Source organism: Coregonus clupeaformis, unplaced genomic scaffold (assembly GCF_020615455.1).
Source record: "Coregonus clupeaformis isolate EN_2021a unplaced genomic scaffold, ASM2061545v1 scaf0866, whole genome shotgun sequence".
Taxonomy (NCBI): Eukaryota; Metazoa; Chordata; class Actinopteri; order Salmoniformes; family Salmonidae; genus Coregonus; species Coregonus clupeaformis.
In genome coordinates, this window is record NW_025534320.1 from 193,754 (window position 1) to 216,659 (window position 22,906).

The following is a 22,906-nucleotide window of genomic DNA, read 5'->3' on the forward strand; positions in this document are numbered from 1 at the left end:
CCCAGAGAATAGACGGAGGTATCTGATTAGCATCTCTGTTGGCTTCCCCTTTATGATTTATGATTTTTATTAGGATCCCCATTGGCGACGCCAATGGCGACAGCTAGTCTTCCTGGGGTCTGACACATAACAAAAAAGACATTACAGACAAAAATACTTTACAATTTACATATATTTAAAACATGAACATAGACATTACAGACTTATAAATAAATAAATATTTAAAAAACGACAACTAAAGTGTGCGTTTGTCTATCAGTTATACATACATGTCAGTACATACACATAAACATTTGGTCACATGGGGAGTGGTGTTGTGATGTGAGGAGTTGCTTTATTAGTTTTTGAAATCAGGTTTGCTGTTCAGTTGCGCTATATGAGAAAAAAGAATCTCTCCTCTGCTTTTGAGCCAAGAGAGACCGACATGCATACTGTTGACATTGACATCTGGGTACATTGAAGGGCATGACGTGTTGCTCTGTTCTGGGCCAGCTGCAGCTTTTCTAGGTCCTTCTTTGCAGCATTTGACCATCTCACTGGGCAATAGTCAAGATTAAATCAAACTAGAGGCTGCAGAACTTGTTTGGTCGACTGTGTTGTTGAAAATGCTGATCATCTCTTTATCACAGACATACCTCTCCACATCTTTACAACAATTGAATCAATATGCCTTGACATTGACAATTTACAGTCTAACTCTTTGTTTAGGGTTGCAGTGATTTCACTAGCTGTGGTTGCTGACAATATAATGTTGAATCATCAGCATACATAGACCCACAGGTTTTGTTTAATGCCATTAGTAAATATAGAGAACAGTAAAGGAACAAGACAGCTGCCTTGCGGAATACCACACTACATGTTTTACATTAGAGAAGCTTCCATTAAAGAAGCCCCTCTGTGTTATATTGGATAGATAGCTCTCAACCCATGATATGGTAGGATGTAAAGCCATGACAATTTCTTTCAGCCGATCATCAGTCATTTGTGTTAGTGCAGTACACGTTGAGTGCCCTTCTGTTGAGTGCCCTGTATTGTAATAGAGTAGTGGCCGGAGGGCACACAGTTAATGTATTGTGAAATCCGTTGTAAAATGTATTTTAATGTTTAAAAATGGTATTATAATGTACAGTTGAAGTCGGAGGTTTACATACACTTAGGTTGGAGTCATTAAAACTCGTTTTTCAACCACTCCACAAATGTCTTGTTAACAAACTATAGTTTTGGCAAGTCGGTTAGGACATCTACTTTGTGCATGACACAAGTCATTTTTCCAACAATTGTTTACAGACAGATTATTTCACTTATAATTCACTGTATCACAATTCCAGTGCATCAGAAGTTTACATACACTAAGTTGACTGTGCCTTTAAACAGCTTGGAAAATTCCACAAAATGATGTCATGGCATTAGAAGCTTCTGATAGGCTAATTGACATACTTTGAGTCAATTGGAGGTGTACCTGTGGATGTATTTCAAGGCCTACCTTCAAACTCAGTGCCTCTTTGCTTGACATCATGGGAAAATCAAAATAAATCAGCCAAGACCTCAGATAAAAAATTGTAGACCTCCACAAGTCTAGTTCATCCTTGGGAGCAATTTCCCAAACGCCTGAAGGTACCACGTTCATCTGTACAAACAATAGTACGCAAGTATAAACACCATGGGACCACGCTGCCGTCATACCGCTCAGAAAGGAGAAGCGTTCTGTCTCCTAGAGATGAACATACTTTGGTGCGAAAAGTGCAAATCAATCCCAGAACAACAGCAAAGGACCTTGTGAAGATGCTGGAGGAAACAGGTACACAAGTATCTATATTCACAGTAAAACAAGTCCTATATCGACATAACCTGAAAGACCGCTCAGCAAGGAAGAAGCCACTGCTCCAAAACCACAATGAAAAAGCCAGACTACGGTTTGCAACTGCACATGGGGACAAAGATCAAACTTTTTTGGAGAAATGTCCTCTGGTCTGATAAAACAAAAATAGAACTGTTTAGCCATAATGACCATCGTTATGTTTGGAGGAAAAAAGGTGGTTGCTTGCAAGCCGAAGAACACCATCCCAACCGTGAAGCACGGGGGTGGCAGCATCATGCTTTGGGGGTGCTTTGCTGCAGGAGGGACTGGTGCACTTCACAAAATAGATGGCATCACGAGGAAGGAAAATTATGTGGATATATTGAAGCAACATCTCAAGACATCAGTCAGGAAGTTAAAAGCTTGGTCGCAAATGGGTCTTCCAAATGGACAATGACCCCAAGCATACTCCAAAGTTGTGGCAAAATGGCTTAAGGACAACAAAAGCAAGGAATTGGAGTGGCCATCACAAAGCCCCGACCTCAATCCTATAGAATCCTATTTGGGCAGAAATGAAAAAGCGTGTGCGAGGAAGGAGGCCTACAAATCTGACTCAGTTACACCAGCTCTGTCAGGCGGAATGGGACAAAATTCACCCAACTTATTGTGGGAAGCTTGTGGAAGGCTACCCAAAATGTTTGACCCAAGTTAAACAATTTAAAGGCAACGCTACCAAATACTAATTGAGTGTATGTAAACTTCTGACCCACTGGGAATGTGATGAAAGAAATACAAGCTGAAATAAATCATTATCTCTACTATTATTCTGACATTTCACATTCTTAAAATAAAGTGGTGATCATAACTGACCTAAGACAGGGAAATTGTACTAGGATTAAATGTCAGGAATTGTGAAAAACTGAGTTTAAATGTATTTGGCTAAAGTGAATGTAAACTTCTGATTTCAACTGTATACTACTGCCTTCATTTTTGCTGGACCCCAGGAAGAGTAGTTGCTGCCTTGGCAGCAGATAATGGGGGATCCATAATAAATACAAATACATATAAGCATGCTGAAAGTCTGTTGTTCAATTGGTCACATTGAAGTAGCATTGTATCTGGTCAAACACAATTTTTCCAAAGGTTTGTTAAGAGCCAGCAGCAAGCTGATTGGTCGGCTTTTAGAACCAGTAAATGGCACTTTGTCCTTAATTTGGGGACACTGAGTGTTATAAAAAAAAAGGATTCTGTCTTACAATTTGCCCCCTAACCACAGATCTAGGATCAGATTACTGTGTACTCCAATCGTAACCTGAACCACCTGGGGATCAATGCATACAGTTCATTTGGAAAGTATTCAGACCCCTTGACTTTTTCCACATTTTGTTATGTTACAGCCTTATTCTAAAATGTATTAAATTGTTTTTCCCTCCCTCATCAATCTACACAATACCCCATAATGACAATTCAAAAACTGTTTTTGAATTGTTTGCAAATGTTCTGTAAATAAAATAAAACAACTGAAATATAACATTTACATAAGTATTCAGACCCTTTACTCAGTACTTTGTTGAAGCACCTTTGGCAGCGATTACAGCCTCGGAGTCTTCTTGGGTATGACACTACAAGCTTGGCACACCTGCATTTGGGGAGTTTCTCCCATTCTTCTCTGCAGATCCTCTCAAGCTTTGTCAGGTTGGATGGGGAGCGTTGCTGCACAGCTATTGTCAGGTCTCTCCAGAGATGTTCAATCGGGTTCAAGTCCGGGCTCTGGCTGGGCCACTCAAGGACATTCAGAGACTTGTCCCGAAGCCACTCCTGCGTTTTCTTGTCTGTGTGCTTAGGGTCGTTGTCCTGTTGGAAGGCGAACCTTCACCCCCAGTCTGAGGTCCTGGTGCAGGTTTTCATCAAGGATCTCTCTGTACATTTCTCAGTTCATCTTTCCCTCAATCCTGACTAGTCTCCCAGTCCCTGCCGCTGAAAAACATCCAACAGCATGATGCTGCCACCGTCATGTTTCACCAAAGGAATGGGTGCCAGGTTTCCTCCAGACGTGACGCTTGGCATGCAGGCCAAAGAGTTCAATCTTGGTTTCATGGTCTGAGTGTCCTTTAGGTGCCTTTTGGCAAACTCCAGGCGGGCTGTCATGTGCCTTTTACTGAGGAGTGGCTTCCGTCAGCCACTCTACCATAAAGGCCTGATTGGTGGAGTGCTGCAGGGATAGTTGTCCTCCTGGAAGGTTCTCCCATCTTTTTTTTTATTTAACCTTTATTTAACTAGGCAAGTCAGTTAAGAACAAATTCTTATTTACAATGACGGCCTACCCCGGCCAAACCGGTAACCCCGGACGAGGCTGGGCCAATTGTGCGCCGCCCTCACGGGACTCCCAATCACGGCCGGTTGTGATAGAGCCTGGAAACAAACCAGGGTCTGTAGTGACGCCTCTAGTACTGAGATGCAGTGCCTTAGACCACTGCGTCACTCGGGAGCCATCTCCACAGAGGAACTCTGGAGCTCATTCAGAGGGACCATCGGGTTCTTGGTCACCTCCCTGACAAAGGACTTTTCCCCCGATTGCTCAGTTTGGCCAGGCGGCCAACTCTAGGAAGAGTCTTGGTGGTTCCAAACTTCTTCCATTTAAGAATGATGGAGGCCACTGTGTTTTTGGGGACCTTCAATGCTGCAGAAATGTTTTGGTACCCTTCCCCAGATCTGTGCCTCGACACAATCCTGTCTTGGAGCTCTACGGACAATTCCTTCGACCTCGTGGCTTGGTTTTTGCTCTGACATGCACTGTCAACTGTGGGACCTTATACAGACAGATGTGTGCCTTTCCAAATCATGTCCAATCAATTGAATTTACCACAGGTGGACTCCAATCAAGTTGTAGAAACATCTCAAGGATGATCAATGGAAACAGGATCCACCTTCGAGTCTCATAGCAAAGGGTCTGAATACTTATGTAAATAAGATATCTGTTTTTTATTTTTTATAAATTCGCAATCGCTTTGTCATTTTGGGGTATTGTGTGTAGATTGATGAGGAAAAAATTAATTTAATCCATTTTAGAATAAGGCTGTAATGTAACAAAATGTGGAACAATTTGAGTGGTCTGAATACTTTCCGAATGCACTGTATCTGGCCCTATACCGTGTGTGCGTACACGTGCGTGTGCGCGTGCGTATACGTGTGTGTGTTTCCATTGTTTGTGCATTATAGCTTTGTGGGAAAACTGTTATCATACTCTAATGCACCTGAGAGCTCTGAAATCTATAACCATAATCTAACACACACACACACACAAACACACACACACACACACACATTGACATTACTGGAAGTGCCTCAGTCTCTCCCTCTCTCTCTCTGATAAACATCTACGAGGAAAGAGTCCCCTTTTTTAAATCTCTGTCAGGAGATTGAGAGAGAGACATAGAGAAAGAGCGAGAGAGAGAGAAAGAGAGAGAAAGAGAGATGTGAGTACTACTCCATTACCCGTAGGTAATTCACATTAATGTAAGCTGAGATCAATGTGAAATTGAACTGGAAATGGTTGTAATGGTATGTAGGCCAGGTCTGCATGTACATGTTGTGATGTGCTGTTAGACCCACACTGTAAAAGAAAACTGTAATTTATACAGTAATTTTGGACATTATCAACAGTAAAATACATTTTTACTGCAGCATACTGTGAAATTATGGTTCATAGTGGGAAATGTTGTGGCCAGGGAAAGAATTGCTGTATTTCAAATGGTTGTGTAATTCCATTCCACAGAATACAGCACCATACCATATTTTCGGAGCACAAATTTTTGGGGGGACCACTAGTGGGTGCATGGTATTTTTGTTCTGGCTCATTAACATATTTTAGGCGTGCCTTGTCAGAGGCTATGTTTGTTGCACCCAAGGTCTTCATCAATTTAAAATGTATAGGGAGCAAATTGGAGTGGCAGCAGCTCTTATTAAACCATTAATGGTTGAGCATTCTGCCATGTCCTGTTGGTCTGTTTGGCCTTTTAGTCACTGCCACTTTGGAAGCCTTGTTAATAAGGCCTCCAGAAGCGTAAGTAATAAAAAACAGCATATATTCATTGACGTGCTATAACCTGCTTGCACCAATTATATGTAATTACAATAGAATACTGTGAATTAGAAACCCCATCTCCCTCAATGAATTTCATTAATTCACTCATTCATTACGATTACAGTAGCATTTACTTTATTACTGTATAGTAAATTCTACAGTATTGTACTGTGTCATTACACAGTTCTTGCTTTGATTCTGTATTTAGATTACAGTAGGTGTACTGCTATATGAAATAAGGTAACTTACTTGCCAATGAGCTGCTTTGAAGTTACTGTTAAATTAATGGCAACCCCTTTACAGTGCAGGGTGGTGGCTCTCCTCCTGGGGATAGCTCATCAGCATCTGGGAGGGAAGAGTGCACTCAGGCCTTGCCCTACCATGGGTAGCATTGATCTATGTTGGCTACTATGGCCAGTCTTTCTCCATGCATTCCTGCACATTACTGTTCTAGCCCGATTCCACTTTTTATTATTAACTTGTGTGTGTTTGTGTGTACAACCGGTCTACTAGATTATGTGTATACAGTACAGTAGAACAGCAGAAGATAAGTCAGTCTACCGAGGTGTGCAAGGATGCTGCAAGGATACCGGCTGGCGCGGGTCGCCATGGTAACTAAACACCGGTTCTCTAGAAATCTGTTGTTGGTGCTTAAGGGCATGAGCAGAGATGAATAAAGTAATGAGATGATGAATTATTGTCGGTAAAGCTGAATGCCTGGGTAGGGTGCTTTTCATCTGTGCATGTGAAGATACACATGGCCTACAGGTTAGGTAGCCTAATGTATGCGTAGCGTCATCTGTCAACAGCCGTCGATTGAGGAATAATTCAAAACGAATAATATTTTGTCACTTTTACAGACCTACCCTACTTTGACGTTTAAACCCTTATTTACAAATAGCCCAATGGATACCGATTACATGTACATTGCATGCAGGATCCACCGCTCTAGTACTGAACTATTTCTTAGCGGAGTAACCTAACCTATTGCCCAGCTTCTTCTTCGAATACTTCCCCAGTTACCCACTCCACTCATTCCTCCTTTATTTTCTTGTCCTTTAGGCTACTTCATTTTCTTTACTTTAATTAGGCTACCCGGTTATCAAAGATGGAGAGACAAGTCATCCTCCTTAATATAATCCGCGCAGCATCATGTGCGTGTTAGGTGGCAGTCCCGCGCCGCAGCTGAGTTCCCGCGGGCAGCACTGTTGAACGCTGGAGAGGGGACAGACCTGCATTCTAAAGCCGTTAAAGCCGTGCGTTCTCTCTCTCTCTCTCTCTCTCTCTCTCTCTCTCTCTCTCTCTCTGTCTCTCTCTCTCTCTCTCTCTCTCTCTCTCTCTCTCTCTCTCTTTTTTTTTTTTTTTTTTTTTTTTTTTTTTTTTTTTTTTTTCTTTCTCTCTCTCTCTCTCTCTCTCTCTCTCTCTCTCTCTCTCTCTCTCTCTCTCTCTCTCTCTCATCCACATTGCAGTCCTGTCACGTTCCCTCTGCTCCCCCATCCGCCTCAACCGCTCCTGGAGAGGAAAGGAGAGAGGGAAGGAAGAGTGCAGCTGAAAAGCAAACAGGCATGTCGACAGCCAACGGCATAAAGTCTCCCATCGGCTGTTCGTTGATTTCTTCGCGGGACCTGAGTGAGTAAAGACCGTGTCTCTGCAGTTCCACTGCCGCTGTATGGTTCTTAGCGCTAGTGGGAGGGGAAGTGGGAGGAAGACAAAGGCGAATATAAATGGTTTGCTTTAGTGCCAGCGATTTAGTGCCTTAATAGGTTATATTAATGACTATTTGGACACGCACTAATTATATAATTACAATTGTGCCCAGTAATGTTACTAATTGACATTATTGGATGGATGTAGCTATTTCCATAGTCTTGGTTTTGGATGGTGCGTTGTGTTTCTAGGGAAGAGGGCCGGGTTGCGCCAGGCAGGGAAGCTCTGTATCGGCCCTGGTTGGACAGTGGGCTCGTGAGCGAAGGTAGACGCTGGATTATGTGACATGAATATGTGTTGTAATAAGCAGCTGCCGCGATCATTGCTGGTTGGTTTGCGCCAGGGTCAGGGCCTTGGGATGGAGAACAGGGGAAGGAAGGAAACAAGGAAGGAAGGTCACGAACGAAAAACAAAGTAGGTCTAACCACACCTGTTCTGGATGCATAGATGAATGGATAGATGAGTGGATGGATGGATGAATAGATTTCTGTGAGAGAGAGAGATGAAAAATGAGAGCAGGAGACAGGAGAGAGAGAGGGGCTGAGTTATTAGCCAATCAAGTGGCTAGAGCAGGTAAACAGTGTTGTCTTGTAGGTCAGACAGTCATTCCCCAACGAGGACCAAATTGCAATACTTCAATAGTGGCTATTTAATTGTCGATCCAGCACAATATGTTTAATGTCAGAATTATAGTGTGAAAAGGATACTAGAGTCCACAAACCTGCAGGTATTTATCCACCCAATACAAACTTGCATGTATCTATCCACTGAATCTACAAACCCCCTCTCTCTCTCTCTCTCTCTCTCTCTCTCTCTCTCTCTCTCTCTCTCTCTCTCTCTCTCTCTCTTTCTCTCCAGCCAGGGAACACTGTGTGCAGGGAGAAGGAAGGCTTTGATACAATCAATATCAATAGATTTGAGCCATTTCACTTGGAGCTATCCTGTGTGTGTGTGTGTGTGTGTGTGTGTGTGTGTGTTGTGTGCGTGTGTATGAGAGAGAGAGAGAGTGAGATAGCGAGAGAGAAAGAGAGACACGATAGCCTTGACTGACTGACTCACGGTTTCTCATGGTTACGCAATCAATCCTCTCACTTCAGCATAACATTCTGCTCCTCCTCTCCTCTCCTCCTCTTCTCAGAAGACCCTCAGTCCTCTCTCTTATTTTCTCCTCTTCTTTTTCTCTCTCTTCTGCTCCCTCTCTTCCTCTGCTCATTTCCCCTTCCTCCAATCTTCTCTCCTCTTCTTTCCCTGCTCTCACTCTTCTTCTCATATCTATCATCCTCTCCTCGCCCCCTCTCTTTTCCACTCCCCTTCTCCTCTTCTCTCCCCTCATCCTCTTCCTCTCATCCCTCTGTCATAATCACCTCTCTGACATCTCATCTCAGGTTGTCTGTTTATCGTACTGCAGTATATTCCCACACTGATTCACGTCAACCTTATCATCACCTTTTATGACATTATCCTTATTGTTACATTATCATTACCCTTTATGACATGATCATTATTGTTACATTATCACTCGCCCTTTATTACATTATCCTTATTGTTACTCTATCATTGTTGTAATTGCTGTTATTGTTATTACATTTACATTTTAGTCATTTAGCAAACGCTCTTATCCATCATTGCATTATCAATATTATTACCTTGTCATTCTTTTTTTAAACCTTCATTATCATGGCGCTTTATGTGTGCTAGCTGCTTCTAAACTAATCTCGTCCACCAGCCAGCCGGCTCTCTTTGCCTGTCTATATGCAGGAGCAATTGAGCCTGGGGCCGGCTCTCTGTCTGTCTATATGCAGGAGCAATTGAGCCTGGGGACGAGGTTACTACTGAACTAGCTAGTACGCTTCTGATTGTTATTGATTTTTTATTAGTAGCCCATTACCTTCTGCATGGTGGCCTCCAAGTTACATGAGGCAGGCAAAGAGAGACTCCTGATTTAGATGTTATTTTCCTGGTGACAGCGTAGAATTAAATTGCAGCTCTTGTTTTCTAGTGCAGTCTTCTCCTCTCATCCATCCGGCCCGTGTTTCTAATATATTATTTGATTATCTTCATCAGCATCGCTCTGACTGTCATTATGATTTTAAAGCAGCCTCTTATGTCCCCGAAGAGGTCTTCAGATCCCCCTCTCATGCTATTTGCTGTATTATCATGGTAATCAACCTAATTTATTATAATGGATTTGGATTGCTGTTGAAGGTTCCTTGTTGATGAATGTAATGGGTGTTTTCTGAAGTCATTGTCTGGTATGGAACCTGGAGCGTTAGGTACCCTGAACCGCTGCTATACGCCTATATATAACTATATATACTATAAACTATAACTATATCATAATTAAGGGTGTGGTATAGGGCCAATATACCACGGCTAAGGGCTGTTCTTAAGCATGATGCAACGCGACGGGTGCCCTTATTGCTATTATAAACTGGGTACAAATATAATTCGAGCAGTAAAAATAAATGTTTTGTCATACCCGTGGTATACGGTCCCATATACCACGGCCAATCAGCATTCAGGGGCTCCGAACCACCCAGTTTATAATAATATATATAGCACTATAACTCATATATCTATATAATAAAACTATATAAAACTATATTTTCACTCATGTGAAGACCAGTTAATTCTGGTACCTGTCCAAGTGGTGGTTCCAGGATGTGAAACCAGAGTACTAGGTACAGTAACGTTAACCGCGATGGTGCCAGTAGTTCTTAAACAAAGGGACATGCATTAACATCACTCTGGTGGGTTTGGTAGAATTCCATTTAACAGTAGCCATGTGTGTGTGTGTGTTTCTGTATGCAGTGCGGTGAGGGTGGGTGTGCAGCTGCCCTGGGCTGGGCTGAAGGCAGAGGAGCAGGATGCTGTGGCTCTCCCTGCTGTCTGTGGTGGTCCTGGGGTGTGTGACCCCGAACACACACACACTCACACCCTGACGCCCACCTCCACACACACCCCTATGGTGGACAGCTCCGGAGGAGGAGGGTGGACGAACCGTGCTTCGAGCCGTGCACGTGCGAGGTCAAAGAGGGCGTGTTGCACGTGCACTGTGATGGGCGGGGGCTTCACTAACGCCAGCCAGGTGATTACCTTAATCTAATGTACTTCATATTATAATATACATACTGCAGTAGTATATTAATAAAGCCCTGTTCTGCACTGTACTGCATTTGTATATGATAAAATAATGTCCACCAACCAATCAATCAATCAGGTGTCCCAGTCCTGGCTCCGCCCCTTCAAGCTCAACCTGCAGAGGAACTCCTTGAGGCGTCTCTATAGAACGCTTCCTGCACCAAAGCAATGCCGTGGCGAAAACCTACAGCAAGGCTGCAGAAACCGCCGGGCGTTTCATGGTCTGGAGACACTGAGACGCCTTACCTCACGAGAACAAACTGGAGGTGTTCCGCAACGACACCTTCTCTGGCCTGGAGGCACTGGAGTACCTGCAGGTAGGCCTGCCATCATTACTACCCATCAGAACCATCAATAAACACTTGATCAATCCTCATCAATAATCACTGTGATCAGTCATCATCCATACTTACTGTGACAACGATAATAAGTTATGTGTGATCTCCTGAGCCGGATGAGTTCCTGTTTGTGTCATAATGTCATTTGACTTTACCTCTATCCCCCTCTACCTACAGGCTGACCACAATGTCATCAAACGCATCGACAGCGGGCGCTACGCTACCTGCATAAACTACGCGTTCTCATCCTCAACGACAACCTGATCCCTGCTCTACCTCCTCACCTCTTCAGGTATCTACCTGCTTATTAACCCTTCACTGTGTTACACGTGCCTTACCATGTCCACATGATGGGTCTGTTTCTCACTCTGACCAGGTACAGTGGGGGAACAAGTATTTGATACACTGCCGATTTTGCGGTTTTCCTACTTACAAAGCATGTAGAGGTCTGTAATTTTTATCATAGGTACACTTCAACTGTGAGAGATGGAATCTAAAACAAAAATCCAGAACATCACATTGTATGATTTTAAGTAATTAATTTGCATTTTATTGCATGACATAAGTATTTGATACATCAGAAAAGCAGAACTTAATATTTGGTACAGAAATCTTTGTTTGCAATTACAGAGATCATGCGTTTCCTGTAGGTCTTGACCAGGTTTGCACACACTGCAGCAGGGATTTTGGCCCACTCCTCCATACAGACTCCTTCTCCAGATCCTTCAGGTTTCGGGGGCTGTCGCTGAGCAATACGGACTTTCAGCTCCCTCCAAAGATTTTCTATTGGATTCAGGTCTGGAGACTTGCTAGGCCACTCCAGGACCTTGAGATGCTTCTTACGGAGCCACTCCTTAGTTGCCCTGGCTGTGTGTTTCTGGTCGTTGTCATGCTGGAAGACCCAGCCACGACCCATCTTCAAATGCTCTTACTGAGGGAAGGAGGTTGTTGGCCAAGATCTCGCGATACATGGCCCATCCATCCTCCCCTCAATACGGTGCAGTCGTCCTGTCCCCTTTGCAGAAAAGCATCCCCAAAGAATGATGTTTCCACCTCCATGCTTCACAATTGGGATGGTGTTCTTGGGGTTGTACTCATCCTTCTTCTTCCTCCAAACACGGCGAGTGGAGTTTAGACCAAAAAGCTATATTTTTGTCTCATCAGACCACATGATCTTCTCCCATTCCTCCTCTGGATCATCCAGATGGTCATTGGCAAACTTCAGACGGGCCTGGACATGCGCTGGCTTGAGCAGGGGGACCTTTGCACTGCAGGATTTTAATCCATGGCGGCGTAGTGTGTTACTAATGGTTTTCTTTGAGACTGTGGTTCCAGCTCTCTTCAGGTCATTGACCAGGTCCTGCCGTGTAGTTCTGGGCTGATCCCTCACCTTCCTCATGATCATTGATGCCCCTCGAGGTGAGATCTTGCATGGAGCCCCAGACTGAGGGTGATTGACCGTCATCTTGAACTTCTTCCATTTTCTAATAATTGCGCCAACAGTTGTTGCCTTCTCACCAAGCTGCTTGCCTATTGTCCTGTAGCCCATCCCAGCCTTGTGCAGGTCTACAATTTTATCCCTGATGTCCTTACACAGCTCTCTGGTCTTGGCCATTGTGGAGAGGTTGGAGTCTGTTTGATTGAGTGTGTGGACAGGTGTCTTTTATATAGTAAGAGTTCAAACAGGTGCAGTTAATACAGGTAATGAGTGGAGAACAGGATGGCTTCTTAAAGAAAAACTAACAGGTCTGTGAGAGCTGGAATTCTTACTGGTTGGTAGGTGATCAAATACTTATGTCATGCAATAAAATGCAAATTAATTACTTAAAAAATCATACAATGTGATTTTCTGGATTTTTTAGTTTTAGATTCCATCTCTCACAGTTGAAGTGTACCTATGATAAAAATGACAGACCTCTACATGCTTTGTAAGTAGGAAAACCGGCAAAATCGGCAGTGTGTCAATAATCTTGTTCTCCCCACTGTAACTGTCTGAAAAAGTTGTTTTCAATCACATTTATAACATTCCTTATTCTTCAACATGATCACCAATTCCAATTCCAATTTTTCGCAATGTGTGGAAATTGGAATTTCAGTTTCATTCCCTGAATTGAAATGGAATTGACCCCAGCCCTAATGATCCCTTCCACCCCCAGATCTGTGTCTCTGACCCACCTGGACCTGCGGGGGAACCGTCTGAAGAGCCTGGCCTACGCCGGGACCCTGGAGTACGTGGGCCGCAGCCTGATGGAGCTCCAGCTGGAGGAGAACCCCTGGATCTGTGGCTGTGGAGGCTGTCCAGCTGCAGACCTGGCTGGGACACATCCCCTACACTGCGGTGGTGGGGGACATCACCTGCGAATACCCCTTCCACCTGCACGGGGAAAGACCTGAGGGAGATACCACGCAAAGAGCTGTGTGCTGGAGAGGTGGAGGGAGATGGGGAAAAGGAGAAGGAGAAGGAGGGAGAGAGGGAGAAGCAAGGAGGGGTACAGCCTCCTCAGCATCCGCCCTCCAACCCCAAAGCGAACCCCAACCCTGGGATGCCCAGACCCACCAAGCCATCCTCCATGGTTCACCATCAGAACACACATACCTCATCTTCGTCCAACGTCTTCATCATCAGCGGAGCGGAGGGAGAGAGACAGGTCCCCTCGGCCACCAAGCGTCCCCGGCCCTCCAGGACGACCCCACCCAGCGCTAGCCTTCTCCTCAACCAGCCCCCTCCCATCGCGGGGTACCAGACTCGCCCCCCATCCCCATCATCTGTCCCTGGGGTGCACCTGTAACCTCCACATCTCAGGTACAGTTTGGATGGTACCTCTTTGGCTCAGCAGTGTGACATCATCACACACAGCGGGGTGACTTCCTGCTCATAGATATAAACAACAACAAAATGTGAATAGGCCAAGACTGCTACTATTGGGCTCTTCACAATGTGGCCATGCCACAAGGGACACAAACTACAGGGACAATCATGGCACTACGCACCAGCAGTGACAAATCTGAATGATGTTGTTGTCTGTAAACAGGAAGTCGCCCGCTGTGTCTGATGATGTCATACTGCTGAGACTACCTTTGCATATGTGCTCAATGCAAAACACTTTGGGCTGAAATGTTGTATGAAAAGAGCTGTACAAATAAAGTTGATTCACTATAATTGTTCCAGACCTAGGGTTGACAGTCAACTGTAAGGAGAGGGGCTTCCATAACTGTGTCCCAGCTCACGCCACGCCCCCCTCAACGGACGGAAGCTGTACCTCAGCGGCAACCTCATCCAGTGGATCTATAAGTCAGATTTCTGGAATTTTTCCAGTCTGGATCTACTTCACCTGGGAAACAACCGGATCTCCTTTATTCAGGTTGTTGTTAGCCAGAGGAAGGATCTCCTTTATTCAGGTTGTTGTTAGCCAGAGGATCTCCTTTATTCAGGGTTGTTATTATTCAGTGCCAGAGGATCGCCTTTATTCAGGTTGCGTTAGCCGAGGATCTCCTGTATTCAGGTTGTCATTAGCCAGAGGATCTCCTGTATTCAGGGTTGTCATTAGCCAGAGGATCTCCTGTATTCAGGTTGTAGCCAGTGGATCCTTTTGTCGGGATCTCCTTTATTCAGGTTGTGTTGAGAGGAGCTCCTTTATTCAGGTTGTCTTTAGCCAGAGGATCTCCTTTATTCAGGTTATCTTTAGCCAGAGGATCTCCTAGGGTTCAGATTATGTTTTGCCAGAGGCTTCATACACGGGGAGCACTAATGGCCACGTTTGATATCTATGATTTAATTATGCGTAAAAAATAAACAATAGGCCTATAACCTAGATTACAGCGTACACATGGATAAAATTGAGGGGCCCTGTAGCGCAATGGGCAAGACGCCCCTGTATTTACCTTCTCTTTTGCTCCCTCTCTGTTTCTCTCTCTCTCTTTCGCTCGCTCTCTCTCTCCCTCTCTGTCTGTCACGCTCTCTCTCTCTCTCCCCCCTCTCTCTCTCTCTCTTTGTCACTCTCTCTCCTTTCTCTCTCTCTTTCTCTCTGTCTGGTTCTCCAGGAGGGAGCGCTCTCCAGCCTGGCCGACCCTGAGGAGTCTCTACCTGAACGACAACAACCTGCAGAGGCTTAGCCCACACATGTTCCTGGGTCTTCTTAACCTCAGGTAGGACTGACAGCACACACATGCACACACACACACACAAACAAACACACACACGCTCCTGGCTTCTATATGATCATGTCTCCCTGTAGGTACCTGTACTTTGAGTACAATGAGATCAGTGTGGTGGAGGCGGGAGTGTTCAGCCCCATGCCGTCTCTCCAGCTGCTCTTCCTCAACGCTAACCTGCTGAGGTCACTTCCTGTTGGAGTGTTCCAGGGCATCTCCCTCTCCCGCCTCAACCTCCGCAACAACCACTTCCTCAGCCTGCCTGTAGAGGGGGTGTTAGAGCACCTCACTGGACTGGTGCAGGTATGGGGGAGGAAGGGATGGGGAAGGGTGTTTGTAGGGGGTTACGTGTGTGTGCAGACAGGGTGTGTGTTGTGGGGCGTGTGTGTATGGGTATAGGTGTTTGTGTGTAAAGTGTTAAGTGTATGGGCACAGATGTGTGTGTCAGTCTGTCTGTAAAGGGGATCCTAGAGCATCTAACTGGACAAGTCCAGATATGTATCATTTTGTCGGCACCAATCACATTCCTTTTGTCATTATCTCCTCCCAGGTGGACCTGCAAGCAGAACCCATGGGAGTGCAGGTGTGATGCGGCCCCTCTGAAGCATGGCTGGAGGGCCTGAGTGCGGTGGTGGTGGTGGGGGGAGGTGGTCTGTCACTCACCAGAAGAGACCACAGGTACTGGTGCTAAGTCTCATGGCAGCACAGTTCACATTACCATACCATTTACCATTCCCCCTTCCCCTTGCACTTCCCCAGGTGTAAAGGATTGTCTTTGTGAATTAATTAATCGGGCACCACTTGTTTGTTCTGAGTCATTAAGAAACTATCATTTAGCAACAAGGGATAAATACAACTTATCACATAATTCTATCTGAAGGCAATTTAGTACTTTTAAATGACAAGGCAATGCATTCATGGAGAACAGTAGATACTTTATAAACAACAGATTTATTAAGAAAATGTGCGGAATGTACAGGATGAATGAATAATAAAGATTTTGGCAAAATGCTAAATGGAATCAAACTAAGAAAGGAAGGAAAATATGAGGTATTTCCATATCATTTCATGAAATGGAAAAAAGAGAAGCAGTTTGAATGTCCTGAATACGAATAGAGACAGCAATTTTCAAGGGAAAGATATCCAATAATAACAGATACAAAAGTAACAAACACAGATTACACGCTCACATTAAAATCTGGGAAGATGAGATCGAGCTGGACAACTCTCTTACATATTTGTCTGGAACCAACGGTCTTCAGAGAACTCTCCAAGCACGCAGAGTCCAAAACAACGGATTTCAGAAGCAATGTTTCCTCTAAGCTGATTTATACAAGCCCGTGCAGAGTCACATGAGATTACTAGAGTTTGCCCCGTTAGTTTACACCAGGGGGTGTCAAACTCAATACATGTAGGGCCTAGTGTCTGCTAGTCAGGATAGTTCTTTACTAATCAGTGACCTTAATTAATCAATCAAGGGAGGGCGAAAACCAGCAGACACTCGGCGGAATGAGTTTGACACCTGTGGTTTATAATATCAACTTTCCCTGTACTGTGGGAATTGTGATCGAATCAACATAATATTAGCCGCTTTAATGAAACATACCAAAAACACAAGACTTAGTATGTGATTTTGTTTTTTAAGCAGAGCAGACCGGAGGAGGATTCTATTGCGCTTGTTTTGAGATCAATGTATGTAGGCGCGTGTGCACATTTGTGCATATTCTTTGCTAGTTAGTGAGTTGGGGGAGTGATTGATTCCTGCAAGAGCACAAAACATGTACATTTCTAGGCATCATTGATAAGCAAGTCAGGTAAACAGCATTTTTTATATCTTAAAGGGGCAGTGTTGTATTTTGAGACAGGCTTGAATAAGCTAAGCCAATAGGCAAAGGCTAGCTTATGTTTTTGTCTGACTCTCTTTAATGTTAATGGTATGGGAATAATAATGCATTTTATTTCGTCTTGTGGTTTCTTGCATCATACAACACAATACAACAACATTTTCAGTCACATACACTTCATGACCAAAAGTATGTGGACACCTGCTCTTCAAACATTTCATTCCAAAATCATGGGCATTAATATGGAGTTGGTCCCCTTTGCTGCTATAACAGCCTCCACTCATCTGGAAAGGCTTTCCACTAGATGGTGGGACATTGCTGCTGCGACTTGCTTCCATTCAGCAACAAGAGCATTAGTAAGGTCGGCCACTGATGTTGCGCGATTAGGCCTGGCTTGCAGTCGGCGTTCCAATTTATCCCAAAAGTGTTCGATTGGGTTGAGGTCAGGGCTCTGTGCAGGTCAGTCAAGTTCTTCCACACCGATCTCGACAAACCAGTTCTGTGTGGACCCTAGCTTTGTGCACGGGGCATTGTCATGCTGAAACAGGAAAGGGCCTTCCAAAACTGTTGCCACATAGTTAATAAAAAAAAAAGCTTTAGAGTTTATGCGACTTATTTTCATTACGGTGGTCCTGGAAGCTACAGAATCATCTAGAATGTCATTGTATGCTGCCAGGCGTTAACATTTCCTTTCACTGGAAATCTAAGGGGCCTAGCTCGAACAATGAAAAACAGTCCCAGACCATTATTCCACCTCCACCAAACTCTACAGTTGGCACTATGGGGCAGGTAGCATTCCCTCCCTGGCATCCGCCAAACACAGATTTGTCTGGCGGACTGCCAGGATGATGAAGCGTGATTCATCACTCCAGAGAAACGCATTTCCACTGCTCCAGAGTCCAATGGCGGCGAGCTATACACCACTCCAGCTGACGCTTGGCATTGCGCATGGTGATCTTAGACTTGTAAAGATGACTACAAGCTCCAAGTGGAAACCCATTTCATGGAAGCTCACCATAACACCCAGCCCTACACCAAAACCGAAGAAGATTACTTACCAAAAACTAAAGAAGGGTGGTTGGTCGGAGTGGATAGGTGACTGTATTCGAAGGAAAGTCTAGCAGCCCAAAGGTTGTGCGTTCGAATCTCATCATGGAGAATTTTAAAGTAATTAGCAACTTTTCAACTACTTACTACTTTTTAGCTACTTTTGCAACTACACTTAAAGAAGCTGTTAGCAACCCTTCCCCTAACCCTAATTAACCTGTGTAACTCTTTAACCTAACTACCAACCTTGTAACCCTAACCCCTAACCCAGCTAACCGTTAAACAGCTATTCAACGTTAGCTTTAGCATCTAAATAACGTTAAAGAAACAACAAAACGTCGTTATTTGATTATTAATGCACGTTTGTACAAATTGCAACATATTGTACAATTTGCCAAATTCGTAATTGTTGTCGTTGCGCGTAATATTGTACTAATTGCACCGTAAATATTGTAAATTGCACCATAACATATACGAATTGTAATTGTGAACATATCTCCATACAAAAATGGATGGCAGTGGACATCCACAAATTAATACATACATACGAAACGAACATATCATACTAAATGGGGTCTCCCGAATTTCGTGACAGAATAATGCACAAAATAATCCCCAGAGACCAGGTTGTGTTACAGGAAAACTGTGTTATTCCAGTTCATTGGACAGCAGATAGTTCAAAGAAGGAGCTGACAGTTTAAATCCTATCATTTAAATTTAGTTGATTAGATTACAATCTGGGTGTGTTTTTCCTTCAAGTTGGACATGAGTTTCTGCTTTGAATTTGGTTAAAAGGACAGTAGATTACGTTTCATACTTTGAGAACAAAAGTATGTGGACACCTGCTCGTCTAACATCTCATTCCAAAATCATGGGCATTGAAGCATGATTCATCATTCAGAGAACCCATTTCCACTGCTCCAGAGTCCAATGGCGGAGTTTTACAATTACCACAGCCGTAACGCGGCAGTGCGCATGGTGATTCTTTGGCTTACGTATGCGGCTGCTCGGCCATGGAAACCCATTTCATGAAGCTCCGGACGAACAGTTCTTAAGCTGACGTTGCTTCCAGAGGCAGTTTGGAACTCGGTAGGGAGTGTTGCAACTCGAGGACAGACGATTTTTTATTGCAAGTGCACTCAAAGGGTCCCATTTTGTGAGCTTGTGTGGCCTACCACTTGCCGGCTGAGCCGTTGTTGCTCCTAGATGTTTCCACTTTGTCACGCCCGACTCTGGGGACTCTATATTTGTTGAGAGTCCAGGGTGTGTATTTTCTGTGGTAATGTAAGGTCCTAATGTTATGAGTCTGAGCATGTGTCTAGATCTATGTTGGTCGGTGGTGGTTCCCAATCAGAGGCAGCTGTAGCTCGTTGTCTCTGATTGGGGACGTCATACTTAGGCAGCCCATTGGCACTAGTGGGTTGTGGGGATCTTGTTCGGTGTGAGGTTTTGTTGTGTGTACCTTATGGGGACGTCACGGTCGGTTTATTGTTTTGTCGTGTGTTTATTCGTGAATAAACATGTTTACATATCACCGCTGCGCCTTGGTCTGACCCGTTCATCAACGAACGTGACTACACTTCAGAATAACAGCACTTACAGTTGACTGGGGCAGCTCTAGCAGGAGAAGATTGGAAATTATGGGGCAGAAATTTGACGTTTTGTGAACGACTTTGGGTCGGTGAGTTGGAAAGGTGGCATCTTATGACTGTGCCACGTTGAAAGTCACTGAGCTCTTTCTACTGCCAATGTTTGTCTATAGGAGTGCATGACTGTGTGCTAGATGTTATACACCTGTCAGCAACAGCGTGGCTGAAATAGCAAAATCCACTCATTTGAAGGGGTGTCCAAACATACATTTGTATAGAGCAGTGTACTTGTCTGAAGGACAAGTTAAAAAAGTTAATGTTTTCCAAAAGGCTCATGGAATGTATGTCTAATGGAACATCACCCACATTGGCTTTGCTACGTAGGCTGGGACTACAGAACAGCTATTTCAGCCAAGCTACAGTATTTACAAGTCATTTTAAGCTATAACAAACATAACCAAACATGGGACTAAGGATGTTAGTGTGGGACAATACGATATGGATGTGGCTCCTATAATTATTATATAAATAAGGTTGTGTACCTTCCGCCTGGGCACAGACGTCCAATTCAACTTATCTATTCCACGTTGATTCAAACGTAGTTTTCATTGAAATTACGTGGAAACATATTTGATTCAACCAGGGTGTGCCCAGGGGTTGTCATGGATAGGCTTTGACTATTAGCCGATACCAATTTGGACACGCAAAACAGTACGCCCAATACAAAGAGATGGATACTAGTGGGCCAATAGTTAGAGTTCACCTTTGGAAGGAGTGCCAAAACAAACATCTTAGTCACAGTTCTAGAGAAAAGTGGGGATGCTCAGCCTCACTTCACTTACTGGTAGGACAATCAATGTGTGATATTAGTTGGCCACTGAACATTTCCTTCGGTAAAATAAAAGTGTACACCTACCCCCTCAATGAGAGAAGGAGTACTTGGGAGACACCACAGTTATAGATTATCACCTTAAGATAAGGTTGTCTAAATCAATGTACGACTTAAGTCAAATCTAGTTCTCGATGAGGGAGCATGGCAACCCCCTTACACTCACTTGAGAAAATTCTTAACAATAGAGGTGGATATTCAGACCATACTCATGCTAGCAGCAAGCTCAATAACCGTAGGCTACAGTCAAACACTGGACAGCCTATTTAGCTACATTTGTCCAAAAAGTACCCGCCGACTCAGAGAGAGAGGCAATAGACACAGAGACTCCAGGTTACCAGTTACAAACTTAGTAGCAATGTCCAAAATATCACCAGGAGGAGCCACAGAAGTTTTACACCTAGTAGGCTATTCTTCTGCAAAACAGTACATCTATTCCGAATAGAGGTACAGTGTTCACAAACACAAACTTGTTTTTAGGGTACAACCTTAGAACAAGCGTTAAAATGAATGCACCTAAAAGGGGTTTAAAGCATAATATGGCTAGGGAGAGAATCAGCAATCACTATACCACTCGCTAGCAGAGGGGAAGTTGAAAAAAGGGATCAGTAATATCACACCACAACAGACAAATTAAACCACAAACGGCAAAGTATTGACCACAAACAGTTCATTACCAGACAGTCTATTCAGTTTAAAGTGGTTGATATTTTTTTGTTTTTTTTTTTATTTTGGAGAATAGCATAAGCTCATTGAACAGCAAGTGACAAAATATGCCAAATCCAAGGATTTTGGCTGTGGCTGAATTGCATCATAACAAAGGCTATAAAAATGTGCATAACCATTGCCTTTGCGGACTATAGGATGATAGTGTGGGACAGTAAATAGATGGGAGGCGGCTGTAGTAATCATCACTCACGCTAAGGGAATTACGGGGTATGCTGTTATCAGTATTACACAACAGGGAACCAGTATCACGTCAGCTTGTGACGTGGTTAAACTCAATGTGTAGCCACTGATAATACCGATTCCACTGGGAACAGACGTCAATTCCAACATACATGTTGGTTCAATGTAAATGTTATTGAAATGGGCGGAAAAAACAACGTTGATTCCAACCAGTGTGCCAAGTAGGGATACACCAGCAGGCTAATATAATTAACATTAAACAAAACATACATTGTTTAGAAAGATGTTAAAAGGATTACAAATGTCAGGTTGCTACCTTACCACACGTCAAGAAAAGTTGAATATGCCTATAAACACACTCTGGTAGGCGGTTAGTCATTTAGAGTGAGAGAGGGAGTCTTTTTTCTCTTTCAATCTCACTGTCTTTCTACTAACTGAAGAGAACTAAAAAGTTAAGCATTTGCATTTTAATTAGCAATATTCTGCAAAGGAATAGCAAGTCAGTTAAGGCCATGAACACCATCAGTTTTAATAACTTCATGCGGTTTGAGTTGAAATCAAACTTCACTTTTAGCACTTTTGGTGCAGCTGCTGTTCGGTTCGAAGAGAGAGAGTGAACAATTCCATGAGGGTTTATGCATAAACCACAGAAGGATGAGTTGATATTATTTAATCAGACAATGCCTATAGTGGTTAGAACAAATGTGCCAAGCGGAATGTACTTGTAGGTTTTTACAAGTTTACGATATTCAAACAATAGTACCATTTGCTGACAAACTACAGTCATGGTCAAAAGTTTTGGAGAATGACACAAAATATTCTTCACAAAGTCTGCTGCCTCAGTTTTGATGATGGCAATTTGGTATATATCATAGAATGTTATAAAGAGTGATCAGATGAATTGCAATTAATTCGTGCAAAGTCCCTTGCCAAGTAGAAAACACCCTAATCCCAAAAAAACATTTGACTGCATTTCAGCCCCAAGGCCAAAAGGACCAGCTGCCATCATGTCAGTGATCTTCTCGTTAACAGGTGAGAGTGTTGGGACGAGAAAGGCTGAGATCACTCACTGATGCGATAATTAGAATAACAGACTGGAAGCTTTAAAAGGAGGGTGTGGTATGAAATCATTGTTTTCCTCTGTTAACCATGGTTACCTGCAAGGAAACACGAAGGCATCATTGCTTTCTATACAAAAAAGGGCTTCACAAGGCAAGGATATTGCTGCTAGTAAGATTGCACCTAAATCAACCCATTTATCGGATCATCAAGAACTTAAAGGAGAGAGGTTCAATTGTTGTGAAGAAGGCATCAGGCTGAGAAAGTCCAGCAAGCGCCAGGACCATCTCCTAAAGTTGATTAGCTATGGATCAGGGCACCACCAGTGCAGAGCTTGTCAGGAATGGCA

General features: G+C 43.6%; 1 pseudogene; it reads left to right on the plus strand.

The window, feature by feature from the left end:
• Window positions 1-6,457: 6,457 nt before the first annotated feature.
• On the plus strand, window positions 6,458-15,843 carry LOC123485812 (annotated as a pseudogene).
• Window positions 15,844-22,906: the final 7,063 nt, after the last annotated feature.